The sequence below is a fragment of the Microcebus murinus genome, chromosome 6 (assembly GCF_040939455.1).
Source record: "Microcebus murinus isolate Inina chromosome 6, M.murinus_Inina_mat1.0, whole genome shotgun sequence".
Taxonomy (NCBI): domain Eukaryota; kingdom Metazoa; phylum Chordata; class Mammalia; order Primates; family Cheirogaleidae; genus Microcebus; species Microcebus murinus.
Genome location: NC_134109.1, coordinates 31574874 through 31594075, shown reverse-complemented (window position 1 = coordinate 31594075; position 19202 = coordinate 31574874). Strand labels below are relative to the sequence as shown.

General features: G+C 44.9%; 1 protein-coding gene across 1 annotated transcript in view; it reads left to right on the top strand.

The window, feature by feature from the left end:
• Positions 1-4611: 4611 nt before the first annotated feature.
• SUSD6 (sushi domain containing 6) overlaps positions 4612-19202 on the top strand; it is an 89389-nt gene continuing 74798 nt past the window's right edge. Inside the window, exon 1 of the mRNA XM_012781168.3 lies at positions 4612-4860. The gene's annotated coding sequence lies outside the window, so the exon portion shown is untranslated. The remainder of the gene's footprint in view (positions 4861-19202) is intronic.

The following is a 19202-nucleotide window of genomic DNA, read 5'->3' as shown; positions in this document are numbered from 1 at the left end:
CAGGCCAGGGGCTGTCTCCAGTCCCCTCCCCCTTCCCTGCTGACTCTCCCAGAGGCACTGCCCAGCCTTTGGGCAAAGGGCAGGGAGGAGTGGCAGGTCATCAGCTGGCTGGCACCCGTAGGCAGGGGGATCTGGAATTCATCCTTCTTCCATTGGGGTTACCATATGGGGACACAGTGTGCAGATGCTCCCTTTCTACCTTGGCTTTTCCTTGTGTGAAAAACGGGGCCAACACTTTTTACCAGTTTACCTGGTCTAGGTCAGAGACAGAAATGCTGGCAAGGACTATTCAGTGCTACAGAAAAGCAGGAGGGGCTGGGTTGTCCTCTTACATATAGTTGCTGACTAGGCAGCCTCAAGTGCCTATTTTCTTTTCTTTCTTTTTTTTTTTTTGTAATTTTGTAATCCAAGAACATCAAGTAAAGGTGCACATTTTCTAGGGCTGGGATTAGGGTTGTGGTAAGCAGGGAACCACAGTTGCTGCTCTGGGTAGCCTGGGTCTGAGTTCTGAGTTCTGACCTCTACAAAGACCCTCTCTGACCAGTGGCCAACGAGGGATTAGGCCACCAAACCTGGCTCCCACAGGCTCCTATTAACAACAAGCTCCAAGGAAGGGTGCCCTGGGTGATGTGCAGGCTCACATATCCAGAAAACCACCTGGGCTCAGGATCTTCTTCCTCCAGGGTGGAAGCTACCCCTCAACTCCTTCTGGCCTACCCTACCCCCACCCATCACCGCAGCCCACACATCTGGGACTCTGACTTTCTGGGGTGAGTGGCCTGAATACTTACACTTCCTGGGCAGTCAACCAGGTTTACTTTCATGGGGCTTTGAAAGCTGCCCAAAGAATCTTGAATTGAAACATGAAACCTGTGCTAATTCCTGTATGAGATCAGACAAGCCAGTTATCTCACAATGCCCCAACTTCCTCATAGGTAAAACTGAAGGTAATAATGTCTCTTCATTTTATGGGGATGTTGTTAGGATAAAATAAGCTGGTATACAAAAAAGCACTTTAAAAAAGATCAAGAGATACAGAAGCACAATTTGGGACATGACTTACTATTTTTATTGGGATTAGTAGGAGGAGTCTCATGATTTCTTTGGAAAAGTGTGACCTTTGCAACAGACAAACAGGAATGAATTCTGGTTTTGCAACATACATACTTTGTGGTTTTGATAAGTCATAAAAATCTCTCTGAGCCTCATGTGTAAAATGGTGTCAATGATACTTAACTTGAAGGATTGGTGCCAAAATTAGAGGTTACATGTATAAAGAAGTCCCTACTAAGTACCTGGTGCACAGTAGGTGCTCTCTATATAGTTGCTATCATTATTGCTACTGTATGTAATAACCATAGCAACAGAGATAACATGTGCTTATTCTGAACCTTTTCTCTCACTTTGAGAGAGTCAACCTTCTCTGTCCCGCCAGCAAGTGATAAAGGCACAGGCTCCTTGTTAGATACCTGGGAGGGGAAGAAGGAGTGGCATGTCTCCTGACTTTTACCACAGGAGTGTCTAACTCATTCTGGTTTGCCCAGGACTGCCTTAGTCTTAGCACTGAAGGTCTCATGTGCCAGGAACTCCCTTTGTCCCAGGCAAACTGGGATGGTTGGCTATTCCACTCACCACCAGCTGGTACCAATCTAACCCCTAAGCCAGCTTCCAGTGGCTAGATTAAGAGTATTTAGATGTGTACTAGAAATCTGGAAGGACCCAGGAATATTAGTTCAAAGAGGCATCTTAAGTCCTTTTAGACTAAGGCAGGGTCTGAATACATAAGTGAAAATTTAAAAAATTAGCTCTGGCCTTAAAATTCATTATGTTAGGTATAAGAAACAAAAAATCAATTATGAAGGCCACATATTGCATGATTCTATTTAGGAGGTGTTCAGAATAGGCAAATCTATAGAAACTGAAAGTAGATTATTACTTGCCTAGGGCGGGAGATAGGGAAGGTGGTGGGGAGGAAGGAGATGGGGAGTGACTGCTAATGGGTACATTAGGATCTTGAAGATGTTCTAAAATTGATTGTGGGGATAGCTAAACAACTCTGTAAATATGTTAAAAACCATTGAATTGTACATTTAGATGTACAATTTTATATTTTATTTTTTAGTGATGGGATTTCATTATATTGCTCATGCTGGAGTGCAGTGGTTATTCACAGGCATGATCATTGCACACTACAGCCTCAAACTCCTGGGCTTGAGCAATTCTCCTGCCTCAGCCTCTCAAGTCTCTGGGACTACAGGTTGTGCCACCAAATGTGGCTAAATTATTCTTAATCCTTATCTTGGGAAATCTTCAGTGGCATAAAGATAATATTTCCCCTAGGCCAGGAAGTACCCTCCCCATTTTGCAGGTGAGATGAGCAAGGCCCATAAGCAGAATGTAACAGGGGCCTTTGCTCAGCTCTATAGAGGAGGCCAGTGGAACACTAGGCAGGAGGGGAAGGGGGGAGAGGAAAAGCTAGTGAGCCAGCATTTACAAAAGAGACTCATCCTTACCTTGGCAATACAAAGCAGGAGGCAATGAATGCTATACTGAGGCTTACCCAAAGTGCAACAGAAGGGCAGGAGGAGAAGTTTTGGGAAGTTGTGAAGGGTAAGTGAGAAAGGCCTTCCAGGTAGAGGGAACAGCATGGGCACGGTGGTATAGGACTGAGCTATGACAGTTGGTATGGGACTGAGCTATGACAATCGTAGCTTGTTAGAGACAAGCAGGTGGATTGGGGAGGCTGAAATGTGGGGTGTGAGGAGGGCTGGAGAGGATTTGGGCCAGATTGTGGAGAACACTGGACACAGTGCTTGCTCATGAATTTGATTTCTTTCTGTGGATGCTGGGGGCCTGGAGAGGATTTTTAGGTAGTGATTCACAGATCTGCATAGGGTCTCAGTATCGGTTTTTCAAGGTGAGAGGTGGCAAGTCTCCTATAAAGTCACTGAGACTGTTAGTGGCCAGTTGGAGCTCAGCTGCCTTGGGAAGGTCTGACCTGCACTATTGGTGCTTGCTTTCTTCCCTTTCCTCTCTTTTTTTCCTCCTTCTTTCCATTTGTGTTCTCCAATTCTTCCTCCACCCTTTCCCTTGCTTCCTTCCGCCCTTGTCTCCTTTCTGAGCCTTGGGTCTGCCTGGGGTGTTCACACAGGTTTTGCTGAGCTCTGCTGCAGAGCCAGGCAGTTCTGATGTTTGCTTTTCTTGCTTTTCAGTGCAGCCCCAATAGAGGGAGGGAAATGGGCAGAAAGCTTCTCCTCCATCTTCTCCAGTGAGTCTGGGCCCAAGAAGGCAGGGAAGAGAGAAGGCAGGGCAAGGATAGGCTTATGGAAAGGGTAGTAACAAGCCATAGCTGCTGTGGCGCCCAGAGAGGACGGCTTCTCTTGGGGATGGGAGTGTGTGCATGGGGGAGGGCACTCTGGCCTGTTCAGAGCTACTTCAAGGACATGCCCTGTTAATTCACGGCTCTGTTCCTGAAAGCTTGCCTACTAGAACTAGGCCTAGTGAGAGAACATGAGGGGGTGAATACAAAGAGCATCTAAGAGAGGCTTGCCTGACCCAAGCTGCAGCCAAGACAAAACATGGATTCTGCCACTGATTCTCAAGTAGGAGGGCCTCAACATTTATTAAGCACCTCTGAGACAGGCACAAAGGCCCTGGGGCACAAAGATAAAAAGCCACAGTCCATGCCTGCTTTCTTCCCTTTCCTTTCTTTTTCCCTCCTTTTCTCCATTTGCCACCGCCTCGGAAACACAAACCGAGGACAGATCTGCCTGCCGGGGCGGAAGTGAGAGGTCACCAGTAAGTGATGTAGCCAGACAGTGCTCAGACTACTCACAAGGTGTATGCCGGCAAACAGCCTCAGGAGGCAAAGCTCAGGAAGAGGAAACAAAGGAGGGTGGCGGGTTTCTAGCCCTTCCCATCCATGCCTTGAACATCAGTTTTCTCAACATTGAGATCCGTCGTGTACTTTGAGAATGCTTAAGGATCACTTCTGAATGCTTACTAAAATAGGATAGACTCCCAGTCTGACCCTAGCTTTAGTGAATCAGAATGGCCGTAGGTGCGGCCCCAAATATGCATTTCACACCCACCGGCTCCCTGGGGCAATTTTAAGGTTAGCAGACTGCAAACCATAGTTTGAGGAGTTCTGCTTAATAGGGAGATAATAACCCGCTTCCGAGATAGGTCAGGCGAGCGATTCAAGATCTAACGAGGCAACATGCGTCAAAGAGCCTCGTAAACTTGAGAGCAATTCGATTCTTTGCAAATAATAGCAATCCAATAATCCGAATAATCCAAATAAACATAATAGTAAAGGAACTGGAGCGCGCACCGGAAACGCAGGGCACTGCTAGCGAGCCGCTGCCACCGCCCGATCCACTCCAGCGCAGTCGGCGTGACTGTCCCTTTAAGGCCGCGCTCCCACCGCGGTCTCGCCTCCCGCGGGCGCACAGCCCGGCCCGCGGCGCGTGCGTGCGGAGCTTCCCGGCGGGGCGGTCTCGGCGGCGCGACGCCGGCGCTTGCTGCGTGCGCGCCGGCTCCGCCCCTTCCCCGCCCCTTCCCCTCCGCCGGGCCTCCCCCGCCCGCGCCGTACAGCTGGGCCAGTGACGCGGGCGCCGCCGCCGCCGCCGCCGCCGCCGCAGCGTTCCCTTCTCCCAAGCCGGCGACCGCCCCGCCGCCTCCCTCCCTCCCGCCCGCCCGCTTCCTCCTCCTGCAGCGCCGGCCAGCGCGAGCCAGACAAGGGCACGCGGGGCCTCGCCGAGACCCGAAAGGGCTGCGGGCGCGCGCAGGCGGCGGAGCGGATCCGGCGGCGCGGAAGCTGCGAGCGCCCCCCTCCCGGTGGTCTCCGCCTGCTCCCGGGTGAGTTGTCACGGCGGCCGCGGGCGACGGGGCCGGCATTGTGTCAGTGGCGCGTCCGGCGGCTGTCAGGGCGCGGGGTAAGGGCGCACCGCCCGGGAGGGACGCTGGCCGGAACCCGGGCCGGCCCCGGCTGCTCCCCGCGCGTCTGCGCGCCGGCCCGCTGTCACCCGGCCGCGAGCGGCGCCGCCGGGAGCCCCGCGCTGGCGTGGCCCGGCCCGGCAGGACTGCGGGCGGCGGTGTCGGCCGTGCCCCGGCCGGGGGAGGGCGGTTTGCGTCCGGGAACTTGCTGACCCGCAGTCCGGGGCGCGCTGCCCTGCGTCGCTGCCCAGACTGCGGGGAGAGCCAGACACTTTGCGGGGCCGTGCAGAGGAGGCAGGCAGAGGCCTCTTTATTCCTGTTATTCTTTCAAGCCGAGTGGAGCTGCAGGTCTTGCGCTGGGGCAGGGCTGGCTTAGCAGAGGTGGATTTCCTGAGGAAATCTTGGAGCCCGCGTGTGTGCGCGCTTGTGTGTGCACGGCAGCTTTCTGGAGCCCCCTCGCCTGGTCTGCTCTTTAATCTCAACAACTTTCTGTGTTAACTGGGCTGGGACTCACCGAAATCGCTTCTTTCTAAAAAAGCGTATGCGTACATATAGACTTTATTTTTTTACGCCTTGTCTTTAGAGCCTCCAAATATTAGTGTGGGTTTGACTTTTCCCGCAGCTGAAGCGGAATAAGTTACCTGTAACGAGTTTGGGGCGGCGGTGGGGTGGGGGAAATGATTATGAGGACAGCAAGACCCAGGAGAAAAGAGGCGTCAAAATTAAATCTTTGGTTGGTTAGAGGGAAGTTCGTGTCTGGGCAAAGAGGCCTAATGCTGTTGTTCCCACAGAATTTTTTCTGTGTGGCAGGCGACATGCTGGGCTTTGTTACTCTTGCTAACAGGGGTTGTGTGTGCTCTGTACAGAGGTGCAGTGAGATTACCCAGTTCGGTTAGACCATAGGTATTGACTCCCTTTCCAGATCTACACAGGATTGTGTCTTTCTACCCTTCACAGTGGCTAATTCATTTCTGGCTGTTTTCATTCCTTTGGTGTAAAAAATACATGTGAATGATGCATACACACACCTTTTCTGTTTTGGGAATTCCACACCCAAATTGTCACCATCTAGTGGAGGCTAGTAGAGACATGTGCTTGGCACTGAATTCTGAGTTTTCTGAGCTTTTCATTTTTAGCTAAATGCTTGTTCAACCAGAAATGAAAATGTTCACAGAGTTTGGGGGATATGTATGCACCTCAGTAAAGGAGATATTTAATAAAGCAACAACAATAACAATAATATGGAAGAGTTCTTGAGGACTTATTGTGTACCAAGCCTTGTGCTAAGAGCTTTTTTTTTCTTTTTTGTTTGGAAGACAAGGTCTCACTTTGTCACCCCTCCTAGAGTACAGTGGTATCATTCTAGCTCACTTCAACCTCAAACTCTTGAGTTCAAGTGATCCTCCTGCCTCAGCCTCTGGAGTAGCTGAAAGTACAGGCATGCATCACCATGCTCAGCATATTTTTTTATTGTAGAGATGGGGTCTTGCTCTTGCTCAGGCTGGTCTCAAACTCCTGACCTCAAGCAATCCTCCTACTTTGGCCTCCCAAAGTGCTAAGATTACAGGCATGAGCTGCTGGGCTTGGCTGCTTTCTTGATTTCATTTAATAACAGATTTTTGAGGTAGACATTGTTACTATCTTCATTTTTCTAGTTGAGACCAAAGCCAGACAGGTTAAATAACTTGCCCAAGTCACAAAAGTAGCTCATGGTGGAGTCTACATTCTGTACTACTAGATTATATTGCTAGTTAATAGTTTGTTTACCTTTTGGTAAAATCGAAACTGAAGTCTTGTGTTTTTTTTTTGTTTTTTTTTTTTTTGAGACAGAGACTCGTTCTGTCACCCAGGCTAGAGTGCTTGGGGCAGTAGCCTGGCTCACAGCAACCTCAAACTCCTGGGCTCAAGCCATCCTCCTGCCTCAGCCTCCTGAGTAGCTGGGACTACAGGCGAGCACCACTGTGCCTGGCTAATTTTTTCTACTTTTAGTAGAGATGGGGTTTAGCTCTTGCTCAGGCTGATCTCAAACTCCTGACCTCAAGCAGTCCTCCTGCCTCTGCCTCCCAGAATGCTAGGATTACAGGTGTGGGCCCAGCTGAAACTGGAGTCTTTCTAGAGCCTTCTCAAAGCACTACTTCTTCAGGCTGTGTTTTTAGACCATGAGCATTCCTGACTCTTTCTCCAAGGTTCACACATATGGTATGTTTGCATAACATTTATTTCATTCAGTACTCCAGGTATTTATGTGATACTGAATGTATACCAGGCCCGGTGTTTGGTATTGGGGACACTGCAGTGAATAAGACAGAAGGCAGCTATGCTCTCATGGAGCTCACAGTCTTTAAGGCAGTTTATTTTGGTTTATGTTGTTAGCTTCCATTAATGGTCATTTGGTGCTTAATGAGGACTTTTTGCTCCATAAATTAAACAGAGGACAGTATTATTTTGAGGCCAGATAGATAGGACTTCTTGTCTACAGTGATTTTTTTTTTTTTGATACTTCAGTAAAAATGGCAGATGAAACAAACCTTCACCTACACCTAGACAAGGACAGGTGCTAGGGTTCTCAGTGGGAGTGAACTCACTGTCAACTGGTAGAGTTTAACTTCTTGGCTGAGGCCTGCCTTCTCAAAGCCTAGACTTTGGTCAGACAGAAGAGAGAGAAAGGTGGAATGAGGTGTTACAGATGCAGGCTGGCAGATGAAGAGATCTCAGAACTTTGGTTTCCTGGCCATTCTCTGGGGTGTGGTGATTGAACTTGTGCTCTTATGTAGTGATGCATCTTCTGGTAGGGGATTTCCTCCTTTGCTGTTGCTGGGGTAGCAATTCCTACAGCAACGCTCCCCCTACACACGCACACGCACGCGCACACACCTGCACACACTGCCCCAAAGGCAATAATTTACCTGGATTCCTAAAAGTAAGAACTTTTAAGATTGTTGCTGCTAAGCATTGTTGTCACTCCCTCTATGGTTGTCCATTTGCCATAAAAGCTTGCCTTTCACTTCGTGTCTTGTGCTCTTTTTCCATATCCCTTAGCTCTTCAGACAACCAGGTTAGTACTCTTATCGTCTCTCTATAGGCCAGGAGAAATAACAGCATCTTTAAAAAAAAAAATAGTGAGGCACATAATCTTCCTGATTCCAGTACCAAACAAATGAACTGGAGAGAATGATGCAGAACCAACTTGCCAACAGAGAGGGAAAGCCAGAGAGCACATGTGCTTGTCATTCCCTTCAAGTTCCCCATTGACCAAGGGATTATTCACAAGTGGTGGTGGCAGGACCCACCTGCAGGCCTGATTATTCACAAGTGGTGGTGGCAGGACCCACCTGCAGGCCTGAATGTCAGCAGATCCACTGGGCCCAGGTTGTGTAATTGCCATACATGAAGCATTTTATTGAGTGCCTGAATTGACATGCGATCTCCTAGTAGAAGTGGACAAGCAGGATTCATTTTCCCTCTTCTATCTGCCTGGATACTGGGGAAGCCTTGTTTAGGGGGCAGTCCATCAAGCAGTAGGAGACAGATGAGAAGTAGCAAATAGAGGAAGGAGCCCTCTGTCTTATCTTTTTTTTATTTTTTTAACTTTGAGAGCAAATGTTGCTTTGTTGCAGATTTGAGTGTTGAGGATTAGGACATTTGGATTAAGAGTGGTAAGCATTGGGGCAAATGCACATGTGATGATAGAGAACCTTTCCCCTGGTCTTCAAGATGGTTTCATTCTGGGGTCACCCACATACTCTACTGTAGTGAAATTTCATTTAGTGGAATGATTTTTTAAATATTAATGTTCTTAAGTTATGTTGCCACATTGCAGGGACCTTGGAAATTAGAGCAGTGAGAAATGAAATACTCCCTGTAAAGGGGGAAGGCAATTTCCACATTGATAGGAGTGAAGGCTGCAGCTTGAGGTTGAGGCTGGAGGCTTTGTGAAGGGTGTTTGAAGCTGTGGATCTCAGACCTAAGAAGCAATCAGGTGAGCCTGGGGTGACTGCCCTTGAGCATCAAGATTGTTCACTCTGACCCTGGCTCAGATTCAAGGCAACAGCTGTTTTTCCCTTGGATGTTCCCCAGATAAAAACTTGCCTTTTGCTTCATATCTTGTGCTCTTTTTCCATATCCTTAGTTTCTCAGACAACTAGGTTACTACCAGTATCATAGTTACCACTCTTGGTAAGTTCTTGAGTGTCTGTGTAAAAATCTTACATCTGAAAAAGTAGAAGTTCTGGGGCAAGAGGCACCTCTTACAAGGCTTAGGTTTCAGCGGCAGAGCCTGTGAGATACCTGTGTTCTTTCTGCTGCTTGTGCTCACGTTGTCTGTGATGGTGTCCTTTTTCTTTCTCTTTTAGTTTTTGGCCTAGAAACTAGCAGGGTTCCTCCATTTGCTGTCTCATCCTCTGGTTCTTACCTGAGTGTGGAACTCTGCTGGTAGACCTCACAGTGGTGCTGAGCTGGGTCACTTTAGCCGTGAAAGGCCAACTGTGCTGCTGTCGGGGCTGGGGGACAGTTGTGTCTCTGTGAAGGTACTGGGTACAGCGACAGCAGGAAGTGCAGCAATTGCAGTGAGAACTGAAATGGGTTTCACAGGCTCTGGTGTTGCCTGTGATGTATTCTCCTTCCCTGACTCTTCCATCTCAAAAAAGGAAAATAGCCACCCTTGAAACATCTGAAGGCTGCATGCCAAGAATTCATGCAGTACTCCTGAAACAGGATATTACTGAAACATTTTTCTCAAGCAGAAACAGATGTAGTTCCCTGTTACTGTTGCCAGTGTTAGTAGAGCCTTAAAATTACCTGATAGCAGTGTGCCCTTAAATGTACTCTCCCCTCCCTCACACATACACAAGTGTTTTATTTTATTTTTTGGCAGAGCCTCGTTGGTGATTTGGGGGGGAAGTTAGCCTGGGATTCCTGATGACAGTAATAGGTTCTCAGTGGGTTAGCAGACGGCAGAGGTGGTGACTGACAATTTTTTATTACTCAGAAGAGGATCTTGTATGGTGAAAAATTAAATTATTCAGGATTCTTTTCTCCTGTACTTGGAGATTAGAAATAAAACCTCAGAGAAGAGACATGAATAGGAAATCTTTCCCAGCCTCTCCTTTCTTACCACCCTTTCTTGAGGAGAGAGAATGTCTAATCTTTCCATATCCAATCTATTGCCAGCAGTGACTTGCCTTCACCCACAGAAATTTAAGATCAGTGTGTGGAATTGCCCTTTATGTAGGCTGTCCTTGGAGAAATTTTCTTTGGCTGGACTAGGCTTTGACTTCTGACAAAGCCAGTAAAATGACACTGGCTTCTGGGAATGGGATAAGAGCCTGTTTATCTAATTTTTCTTATTTTGGTGGTTCTCAGTTGATCTCAACTGAGTGGGTAGAAGTTTGAAAAAGGTAACTTGAAAAAGAGAACAAGGTGGTTTTGCTCATTTTCATTTTAAATTATAGTAAGTAGTCTATGCAAACTATTTTTGAGAAGACTGAGAGGGATTTTTTTTTTTTTTTAAGTTGTCCATACACTAGGACAAGATTATAGAAGAAAGCTTGGAAAATAGAGGAGAAAAAAATATCATCATGATTCTACCACTCTAACACAACCTTACTTTCTATATATTCTGTTTTTTCATATTTAGTTGATAATCCTGTGTGTTCAATTTTGTATTTTTTTACATAGTATTATATCATAAACACTTTCCTATGATGGCACATACCCTTTATAATTACTTTTAATGGCTTTATAATATTCCATTGACTAGATGAACTGTGACTTAAATATCTTTTCTTATATATCTGGATTATTTCTATATTCAAGGAGACTTTTGGAGGGGATGGCATTTTATTTTGTCATAAGTATCTTTTAAAGAAACAGGTTTGTTGAGATCTAATTTACATATCATAAAATTTACCCATTCAAAGTATATAGTTCAATGATTTTTAGTGTACTTACAGAGTTGTACAAACAGCACCATAATCTAATTTTAGAACATTTTCATCACCCCACAAAGAAACACAAAGATGTGGTATAGGCACATGCCCTTTGTCCAACAAGATAGACAAAAACCACACCCAGCTAATTTTTCTATTTTTAATAAAGACGGGTTCTCACTCTTGCTCAGGCTGCTCTCACACTCCTAAGCTCAAGCGATCCTCCTGTCTTGGCCTCCCAGAGTGTTAGGATATTTTTACTTTGTTAGGATTATTTTTACTTTTTTATTATTTTTACTTTGAAGTTAACATTCTATTTGGTTATGCAGTTCGTTTGAGGAAGAGCAGTGTTATAGCAAAATCTCTTGGTCCTACTGTGGTATTGCAGATATTGCCCTAAATCAAGAAAAGATGCTAACAATAACAAAAAATAACCCTGTGTTTTAAGTTTGAACTCAGCAGTAGCATTGCTTCCAAATCTTTGGTGCAGAACTTTAAACATTGGTGAGAATTGACAGTTGCAGTAGTGCCTAAATTCAGTGCACATGTACTGCTGCTTTAAAAAAATAAAGAGGATTTTCAATGTGAAAGAGTCAGTTTGAAATTGCATTTTTGTGTTTTATAGAGAGAACTTTACCATGAGCCCTACAGATCCTTCCTTATCAAATATAATTTATAGGTCTCAGAAGGTTTTCCTTTTCTTGTGAAAAATTTCATCCCAGGGTTCTGTATACCTGCTTAGAGGCTTCTGCTAGGCTGGGGAGTGGAAGGCTTACTGGGGAGTGGAAGCCAGCCAGCAAGGTAGGAGAGGGGCTGTGAGTATGTAGGTGGGAGAAAGAGTGTTTTTTTTAGAACAGCTCCCGCAGGGCTTTTACAGGTGGACCTAGGGTTACACTTGAGGTTAAAAATACAGATCATGCCAAACACAAAAGGAGCAGATGGTGCTGCCTGGAGTGTCATTTCCTCTACAGGATCTATCCCTGGGTGATTTTACATTGTGCCAACCAAATTAATCAAATAATTCAACAGAATGTCTCCTTTTGCACTTGCCCTATTTCAAACTACAGGTTGAGTATTCCTAATCTGAAAATCTGAAATGCGAAATGCTCCAAAATCTGAAACTTTTGAGCACTCACATGGTGCCCCAAGTGAAAATTCCACATTTGACCTCATGTGATGGGTTACAGTTGTTTCATGTACAAAACCATTACAAATATTTTATAAAATTACCTTTCCTGTGTGTGTGTGTGTAAATGTGTGTGAATGCATCTGTAACTTCCCTGCCACATTCACTGCCAATTTGGGGATTTGGGGCAGGCCCTGTGTGTTAATGTACATTCTATTCCCAAATCCTAGAGTTTCGAAAGGCTGAGTGAGGTGAGATAAGCTCTTATCTGAAGATTTAGATTCTTGACTGTGGCTATCTACCTGCTACCAAAACTCCTTGCACAACGAACCAAGTATGTGAAGAGAGACTGTGTAGGCTCATGAAATGTTAGGGTTGAGACTATGTAGGCTCATGAAATGTTAGGGTTGGGAGAGGTGGGACTTTATTCTACCTTCACATTTTATAGAAAGGAGAAACGGGAAATAGATGCTCAGAGCTGACTTTCCTCAGTGGTGAAATGGCCAGTAGAGAAGCCAGGCCTCCTGATTCCTAGTGCTTTCTCTACCTCAGTGTGATCACCTCCTTGTTTCTCCTCTTCCTCTGGGCCTGTCCCAGGAAAGGGTATTGGGAGTCCAGCAGGGTGTATGGTTCATATTGTTTGGAGCAAACTCAAGTCCTTTCTGTGATTGTGGTTTTGAGTCTAATAGTGCAATTATAAAGGAGAATGAGTCTTTAAGTCCAGTTCTTCTGAGGGAGACCTATTCTTAAAATGGGTATATTTGTGCTTAGGCTGGGCCTGTTTAACTATTTTATTTCTATGCTGTGTACTTTTGCCATTTAAAAGCACCACTTGACCCCAGACCAGTGGGATGTGTTCTCTGTCATATTTCCCCTTGGGCCTCTCTTGCCCAGGTGGAACAGTGGCAGATGCTGTTGGCATCCTAGATACTATCTAAAGATTGGGGACGTGCTGTCTGGGAGAGCTGATCCTGCCCCCACCCCAGCCCACCCCCAGCTCGTGAGCAGACCAAAACCTTCACAGCTGTGGTTCTGACTTCCTCAGGCTTATTTTATGTGGAATCAGCCACCCACCCAAATGCAGTGTCAATACACATCTCTAACTGTGTCTAACCAGCCAGGAAGGAAACAGGTCATATATGCTGGCTTTCCCCATCCCTGAAAGCCAGTGAGCATTTTGTTTTCAGTGGGTGCTGCTGTTTCAGTTGGCATGTTCAAGGCATTGCTAGAGGATTACCGAATGGTGTGTTGGCTGGTCCACACCTTTATCAATCCTTGATTTCCCGTCCACCTCCAGGTAGAAACTCTGAGATGGGAAGGCCCTCTGCCTCCTTGTTTCAGTGTTGTGGGGATTTTGCTTGTCACATAGCAGGATAGCAAGAAAAACAGGCTCTGCATTTCCTAAGAGTTCATTGATCCATCTTTTTTCCACCTTTACATGCACCCTCAAGTCATAATAATTTGTGAGCTGATAATCTGGTTGGGCTATGATGTCAGGCTGGTGGGAGGCGAGTAGATGGTTGCTGCAGAAACCAAAAGGAAGTCAATCTAGGTGTTTGGCAAGTAACCAGTGAAATGCCTGTTCTAGGTGCTAGGTGTACAGTAGTGAACAAAGAACAAAATGGACACAGTATTGCCCACATGGAGTTCGTAGTTTGGGGAATACACACGAGTTATTTAATTTGAGAGGAGGAATCTGTCAGCTTGACTGCTCTGGCTTTGTCAGTGACTTCTGTGCTTCAGACCAGTAGTCACCCTGGAAGGGAGAAGAACTTGAAAAGTATCCTTGGAGAGTTCCCTCTGGCTTCCCTAGCAAGAAAGTGAATTGTCTCTCTCTGCAGTGAGCTAGGTCTGGGAGTTTGGTGTGAAGATTCCTGTTTTCTGGCTTTACTTATTAACCAATTAGTTTTTAATCTGAAAATGTTTTCAGACCCTGAAATATCATTTTTTTTTTTTTTTTGAGACAGAGTCTCGCTTTGTTGCACAGGCTAGAGTGAGTGCCGTAGCATCAGCCTAGCTCACAGCAACCTCAACTCCTGGGCTCAAGCAATCCTCCTGCCTCAGCCTCCTGAGTAGCTGGGACTACAGGCATGCGCCACCATGCCCAGCTAATTTTTTTCTATATATGTTAGTTGGCCAATTAATTTCTTTCTATATTTATAGTAGAGACGGGGTCTCACTCTTGCTCAGGCTGGCTTCGAACTCCTGACCTCGAGCAATTCGCCCGCCTCAGCCTCCCAGATTTGCTAGGATTACAGGCGTGAGCCACCGCGCCCGGCCCATTTTTTTAATTAAGAGAGAAAAGAAGATATAGGTTCAACTGTGAGAATCTGAAAGAAGGGGAATAGACAGGGTCAGTGGAATGAATTCCTTAGGGAATCTTTTTTCCCTCTCCTATCTCTCCCCTAAGCCTCAATGTTAGATAGAAATGTTGATTTGGGAGCTTTCTCTTCCTGATATATCTGTGGCTTTGTAACTTGATGGGGGCAGTGAAAAATTTAGGCTCTCCCCCTCCCCTGCAATATGTTTTACCTTTGTGGTAGCCATCTATGCTGACATGGAAAAGTTCCCTGAGGTCAGTGACTAGCTCCTCCACTTCTTTGTACCCACTCCTGGATTAATGGGTAATTAATAAGTGATTGACTAGGTGTAGAGGATTAAAATAACAGGTGTAGGCAAGGTGGCTTTGAGGCCATGAGCCTTGATGACAAGGAATGAAAATGGTATTGTTGATAATATTCTAAAAATGGAGTCGTTTGGAGGGAGGACTGGTTTGAGTGAAAATCAAATATAAACAAGGTGATAAAAAGCTGTTAGCATTCACCAAATTCACCCTGACTGGTGGGAGGTCAAGAAGATGGCTCAGAGACCATGGCAGTGGGAGGTGAAGAAGAGAAGGGCTATTGGAGGTGTCCAAAATGTCTGAGCAAGGCCAGCCAAAAACAAACTACAGGACCCCTTATGATGGGTGAAGACCTTTATTTCTAGAATTCTGTTGTTCTTTTAAAAGCCTCAGGAGGCAGCCAGGCGCAGTGGCTCACGACTGTAATCCTAGCACTCTGGGAGGCTGAGGCGGGTGGATCGTTCAAGGTCAGGAGTTCGAAACCAGCCTGAGCAAGAACGAGACCTCATCTCTACTAAAAATAGAAAGAAATTAATTGGCCAACTAAAAAATATATAGAAAAAATTAGCTGGGCATGGTGGTGCATGCCTGTAGTCCCAGCTACTCTGGAGGCTGAGGCAGGAGGATCGCTTGAGCCCAGGAGTTTGAGGTTGCTGTGAGCTAGGCCGATGCCATGGCACTCTAGTCTCAGCAACAAAGTGAAACTCTGTCTCCAAGAAAAAAATTAAAAAAGCCTCAGGAGGCATTCATCATTCACTCCTTAAAACCAACTGACACGTTTGCCTCTGCAGTTTGGAGAAATCTATTTAGTATCCAATGTGAATTGGGTTGCAGGCAAAGAAATAGTTAATACAGAATGACTTGTTTCTCTTTGTTCTTCAGAATTGAGCTTTTTGGGGGGCAGTTCTATTGCTTCTAGAATTATATAATTGTGTGGGTCATCTCATTTGAAGGTCTGTGCATGCTTTTCTAAAAGCACTTCTTTGAAAGAAGGGCTGCTCTGTACAAATGCTGACACGCTTTTCTTGAGATATGTGTGAGCCGCAGAATGAACGGATTTCAGAGCCTTTTGTGTTGGTATAACTTTCTCTGAATAGTGAAGACACTAGTAGGGTAATGTTAAGGCAACGAGGTGAGGTATTTTTCAAATAATGCATCTGAGTTTATTCATTAATTGAACAAGTATTAGATGTTCTTTCCAACATAGTAATTATCTCCCTGCAGGAATTCTTTGCAGCACATAGCTTAACAATTATGCATTTTTTGAATTGTCTTCCAGTGTTTTGGGTGGTCTTTTCTCCTCATAGATTTCAACCCCCCTGAGGATGTTTTAAGTTTCCTCTGTGTTTACTATGCAGGCTGGACATCCATGTTAACAGCAATAAAGATTTTCTCATTCTACAAAGTGCTTCTATATAAGATATCTCATATAATACTGTAAGGAAGATTTTAGGTCCATTTTACACATGAGAAAGAGAAGGCCTTTGGCAAGCAGTGCGTGTTTTGCATAGATTGTACTTGTATAATAGGGATGCTGAGTCAGCTGAGGCTCAAATGCTAAATCAGACCACTGGTATGATAGTTCATGCTGAGAAATGAGAAACTTTCTGGGATTGCAGGCTTGATACACTTTAGCTTAACAGCAATATAATAGCAACAGCCCCTTTTCTGTTCCTCCACCCTCATCTCAGCACAGGAACCCTCAAGGTCAGCATGTTTTTATGTGCCGTTGGGACTAAAAGGTGAACGTGTTACTTATAGTTGTGTGCCACATAATGACATTTCGGTTAATGATGAACTGCATATATGACGGTGGTCCCATAAGATTATAATGGGACTAAAAAATTCCTATCGCCTAGTGATGTCATGGCCATGGTAACATCGTAGCACAGTGCATTACTCACGTGTTTGTGGTGGTGCTGGTGTAAACAAACCTGTGCTACCAGTCATATAAAAGTCTAGCATATACAATTATGTATAGTACATAGTACTTAATAATATAATAAATGACCATGTTACTGGTTTATGTATTTAGTATATTTTTTATTGTTAGAGTGTACTCCTACTTATGAAAAAAAGTTAACTGTAAAATGGCCTCAGGCAGGTCCTTCAGGAGGTATTCCAGAAGAAGGCATTGTTACCATAGGAGATGACTGCTCCATGTGTCTTATTGCCCATGAAGACCTACCAGTGGGACAAGATGTGGAGGTGAAGACAGTGATATTGATCATTCTGACCCTGTGTAGGCCTAGGCTAATATGTGTGTTTGTGTCTTAATGTTTAACAAAAAAGTTTAAGAAGTAAAAATAATAATAATAAAATAGAAAACTTGTAGAGTAAGGATATAAAGAAAAAATATTTTTATAGCTGTACAATGTAGGTTTTAAGCTAAGTGTTATTACAAAAGAGTCACAAAATTTAAAAAATCAAAACATTTATAATGTAAAAATGTTACAGTAACTAAGACTAATTTATTATGGAAGAAAAATTTTTTAAATAACTTTAGTGTAGCCTAAGCGTATAGTGTTTATAAAGTCTACAGTAGTGTACATTAATGTCCTAAGCCTTCACATTCACTCACCACTTGCTCACTAACTCACCCAGAGCAACTTTTGTCCTGCAGGCTCCACTCACGGTAGGTGCCCTATGTAGGTGTACTATTTTTTATCTTTAATACCATATTTTTATTGTACTTTTTGTATGTTTGGATATACACATACTTACCATAGTGTTACAGGTGTCTACAGTATTCAGTACAGTAACATACAGTATCATGCTGTACAGGTTTGTAGCCTAGGTTATACCGTATAGCCGAGGTGTGCAGTAGGCTGTACCAGCTAGGTTTGTATAAGTGCACTCTGTGATGTTCACGTGACATTGCCTAATGATGCGTTTCTCAGAAAGTATCCCCATCGTTAAGTGAAGCATGACTTAATTTGAAAGGGCAGCCCTTGTTTCACAACCAAGGAAAAAGCATTCCCATGTAGTACAAGGGGTTTTGATTTTTACTTTTTAGAGGAGAGGGGAGGCCAAAACCATGGTATCTAGAAATCCATGAAGTTGACAGGTTATTAGAGGGTCCAAATGAGAGTAAGCCAGAGCAGAAATTCTGAATTCTTTGGGGTCTAAGGACTCTGTGATGGGGATTTTGAGCAACTGTGCAAGTTCACCTTGTATCAGGCATTGGTGGAATTTTCATTCTAACTGTCCTGCTGGAGTGTCCTGACTCTAGGCAGCAATGGTGGGTTCAGGGCCCCCCTAAATACCTACTTTCATATCTTTTGAGGGCTCCCAAAGGAGCTTCCTTTTGCTGCTGACATTAGGAGCCCAGTGTGTTCTGTAGGTGAGGCTCCTCTTCCCCATAGTCCTGCCCATGAAGATGAAGATGGGCAGGACTTGGCTGAAGATGAGCCTGTGTGGGCGATGAAGGGGTAGAGATGAAGGTTCTGCCTTCCCCACGACAGCTTGGATTTGAAGGAATTCAGTGCTGATGCTCCTGGGGCAGGGGTGTGCTTGGACAGCCTTGTTTGTTTTTCTCTCATTTGGTTGGGATAGCGGAGGAGTAAGACTGGCTTTGGGCCAGGCAGTTTCCCCTTTCCTGTGATGAATGAAAATAGACAATTGTTTTAAGAAGTGGGTACTTAATGGGAGGCAGTTGGAAGGTCTTGGGCTTTGGAATCAGAGTGACCCTGCTTTCTGTCTCAGCTTTGCCACTTACCAGCTATATGACCTTGAGCAAATTTAATCTGTTTGATCCTCAGTATTATATTTTGTAAAGTGGAAATGATGTTGACACCACCTGTCTCTAGAAGGGATAGCTACCAAAATATTAATGATCACCTCGTGTGGGGCATTCTGCGTGATGAAAGGTAAAGGGAATTGTAACTTCTTTTTATTATTATTATTATTATTATTATTATTTTTGAGACAGAGTCTCACTCTGTTGCCCAGGCTAGAGTGAATGCCATGGCATCAGCCTAGCTCACAGCAACTTCAAACTCCTGGGCTCAAGCGATCCTACTGCCTCAGCCTCCCAAGTAGCTGGGACTACAGGCATGCGCCACCATGCCCGGCTAATTTTTTCTATATTCATTTTTAGTTGGTCAATTAATTTCTTTCTATTTTTAGTAGAGACGGGGTCTCGCTCTTGCTCAGGCTGGTTTCAAACTCCTGACCTTGAGTAATCCTCCCGCCTTGGCCTCCCAGAGTGCTAGGATTACAGGCATGAGCCACTGTGCCCAGCCACAATAACTTCTTCAACTTGCCTTTTGTGTCATTTGAATGTTTCACTGCTTGTATAATTTGAATAATATATTAAAGTTACATTTAAAAATACTCCCTTATAGAATTGTCGTGAAAATCAAATGAAGTATTTAAAATGATAGGTACAAAGCTGGGAGCCACCACGCACCCAGTTACTAGGAGGATCAAGACCAGCCTGGACAACATAGCAAGACCCTGTCTCCAAAACAAACAGTAGGCACAGTGACTGACAACTAAAAGATATTTAAATGGCAGTTTGTAGAAGAAGTGTGAAATAATAACTGACCTGTGCTTTTGTAGTGTTAGATTTTCCACCTGCTGGGTA